The sequence below is a fragment of the Lepidothrix coronata genome, unplaced genomic scaffold (assembly GCF_001604755.1).
Source record: "Lepidothrix coronata isolate B3197 unplaced genomic scaffold, Lepidothrix_coronata-1.0 Scaffold73, whole genome shotgun sequence".
Lineage (NCBI taxonomy): Eukaryota > Metazoa > Chordata > Aves > Passeriformes > Pipridae > Lepidothrix > Lepidothrix coronata.
The window spans coordinates 2,796,332-2,799,556 of NW_016690253.1; the positions used below are offsets into that span (position 1 = coordinate 2,796,332).

Consider the following 3,225-nt stretch of genomic DNA (forward strand, 5'->3'; position numbering starts at 1 on the left):
GGAGCACCTACTGCCACAAACAATATCTCGGTACAAACAACAAGAGGGTGCTGTGAAGAAGCCATTCCTTTCTGACAGGGTGCTTATTGCCCACTAGATGGTACTAAGCACCGACTCCGAGATCGCCGGTTACACTGCCTGCTGCCAATAATATTTTCAGGCTCTGGGGGGTTGTTAGAAAACCTCTTGGTTTCGATCCATATCCAGCTTTATAAATAGGTGGGTTCTGTCCCTTTCGGTGTCATCGTCAGTTCAGCATGGGAAATGGTGTGATGCAGATTAAAATAACGGGCCTGGAGGCACCGAGAGCGTGTGTGAGTCTCAAGTGCTGCCGCCTTTGCTTTAGACAACACATTCAACCCCCGTACAGAGAATGACCCAGTTCCTCTAAGGAATTTTTTTTTTTGTGTTGGATCCTTATTGCACTTGGATTTTATAGTTCCTGGGGGCTTTGGGGTGCATAGAGCACACACATCAATGCTTTCCTCCCTGATAAACAGAGTGGGGTTCATTGTGCCAGGTGAAATGTGTACGCTGGAAATCATCTGTGGCTGGGAAATTGTTTGCCCAGCTCAGATTTCTTCCCAGCTCTGACGTTCTGCTTTTGCTGGGCTTTCCCCTGCAGACACACCAGAGCAGTCCCACGGGGCAGCAGAGCCACCAGGCCACTGACAGGTCACACACTGCCACCTCTTCCCAGGCAGAAGAGCCAGGGAAAGGCTGGGACTTGGCTGAAAACATGGGTTGGAGCTGGTCAGTGGGTGCTCAGCTTGGCTCACCTGGAAGGGATCAGGAGTTTGTTAAAGCATCCTTTTCTCCCCTACTTAAGGGGCAGGAGGGTGTCCCACACTTTCCCCAGCAAAGCCACAGTGCCCAGTGCCAGCGCTGAAGGGGTGATTGCTGCTGCCTTCCTCTTCTGGAGGGAAATTAAACCAAAATTAATAACACAAAAGTGACCTTGGCAAGGCAAACAGTTCGTTTCAACCTGCATCCTTGATGGCATGGTAACTTAACTGCTGTGGAGCCCAGCAATGCTGGAATCTTTAAGCTGTGCCCTTCCAGTATGGAGATACGTGCATTTCCATAGCAACAAAAACAGGTGGATTTGCTTACAAACAGTGTTTTGTACAGCTGAGAATAGCCACATTTCCACAAAATTCTTAAAAAAAGACACAAATGCTAGTTTGGATATTAAGATTAATATATTTAATCTTTCTTGTTTGTAAAACAAGACATAAATTTTGTGTATAGATATAATTTATATATTTTTTTAATTTATATATAATATATACAGACAATAAAAAAATTTTCCTCTGTATTAGACTGAGAGATTTATGGAGGAATGATATAGGCATAACGGGGAGCTTGAAGAAACTCAGAGTTTCATAACAGGTTATTCCCAGGGAAAAGGAAAACACGTCTCCCTGTCAGCCTTCAGCACTGTAACAGGCCTGGCACACCACGGGCTGACGTCCCAATTGGCTCTTCCACTGGATATTTGCTACATGGTTCTTGAAATCAGGAGGCTGTCCCACAGCAGGATCCTCTCTGCCTTGCTGACAGCCCAAGGCCAGGACAGCCACGGGCCAGGGGAGGTTATTGCACTGGGCCGAGGGCGCGTGTTAAAAGCACACTGTGCATTCCCACAGCTCCTGCGGAAGAACGAGACGTTCCGAATGTGCATATTTGTAAAAAACGACAGAGGTGGGAAGTGACTGATCCTACGGAGATCCCTGATCGTTCCCCAAGCACTGGGGCAAGCGGGCTGGGTTTGACCAATGCCGTGACCTCCCTTTCCAGCCAGAGGGGGTGGGATGGGGAGACGCGGGACCCGCGCTCCCCGTGCACGTGGGAAGTGCAGTGGGTGGCAGGGTAAGGGCAATGCCATGTGTAACCTTGCATTTTTCTCCTTGCTCTGTTTTGGAGGTGACTGCAGCGAAACACCAATTAAGGCTGTCTGATTGATTATATCTCGTAGCTAGACTGGGAGGAGGAGGAGGGGAACCTTGGGGGGAAGGAACGCAATTAGGAATCATTTTACTATTCGCCTGCAAGTGAAAAAAAACCAAACAAAACCAAACCCAATTGAAAAAACCCAACTTCAAACAAATAACCATCACACAGTACTGAATAATGCTTCTTATGGCAGTCAGCCTGGTGAAGACAGCAAAAGAACCCCAAAACCCTGGCAAGGAGGACAGCCCCTGTCTGGCTCCCAGACAAAGCTGATCTAGGGTTCCTCTCTAATGGTCACGGTGAAAGGACCGTGAAAGGAAATAGGAGAGAGTTTGGGCAGAGCCTTGGAGGCAAGAACCTGACCTCTAGAGAATGGTGTGAAAGAGGTTTCCTCTCAGCTGCTAGCCCAGCTTCTGGCTTGCGATGGTCAAAGATCAGTCTGGGTTCCTTGCAGGGTCTCATGGATACAGCCATCCAGAAGAGGAAGGGGAACACAGAATTGTTTAGGTTGGAAAAGATCTCTAAGATCAATTGAGTCCAACCGTTCCCCCAGCACTGCCAAGCCCACCACTAAACCACGTACCCAAGGGCCACAACTACCCATCTTTTAAATACCTCCACAGATGGTGATTCCACTACTTCCCTGGGCAGCCTGTCCCAAACCCTGACCACCCTTTCAGTGAAGAAATTTTTCCTAATATCCAATCTAAACCTCCCCTGGCACAACTTGAGGCCGTTTCCTCTTGTCCTGTCACTTGTTGCCTGGGAACAGAGCCTGACCCCCACCTGACTACAACCAGGGAGTTGTAGAGAGTGAGAAGGTCCCCCTTGAGCCTCCTTTTCTCCAGGCTAAACACCCCCAGCTCCCTCAGCTGCTCCTCATCACACTTGTGCTCCAGTCCCTTCCCCAGCTCCGTTTCCTTCTCTGGACACGCTCCAGCCCCTCAATGTCCTTCTTGCTGTGAGGGGCCCAAAACTGAACCCAGGATTCGAGGGGCCTCCCCAGTGCCCAGCACAGGGGACAGTCACTGCCCTGGTCCTGCTGCCACACTGTTGCTGGCACAGGCCAGGTGCCCTTGGCCTCCTTGCCCCCCTGGGCACACACTGGCTCATGTTCAGGTGCTGTGGACCAGCTCCCCCAGCTCCTTTCCCCACGGGCACTTTCCAGCCACTCTGCCCCAGCCTGGAGCTGCAGGGGGTTGTTGTGACCCAAGGGCAGGACCTGACTCTTGGCCTGGTTGAACCTCATCCAGCTGGCCTCAGCCCATG

At 50.4% G+C, this 3,225-nt stretch overlaps 1 long non-coding RNA gene across 1 annotated transcript; it reads right to left on the reverse strand.

The window, feature by feature from the left end:
- Positions 1-1,244: 1,244 nt before the first annotated feature.
- Positions 1,245-2,658, reverse strand: LOC108499386. The gene is made up of 2 exons (XR_001875521.1): positions 2,320-2,658; positions 1,245-1,652 (listed from the first exon to the last, which is right to left on the reverse strand). It is a non-coding gene; the product is annotated as an uncharacterized LOC108499386 (long non-coding RNA).
- Positions 2,659-3,225: the final 567 nt, after the last annotated feature.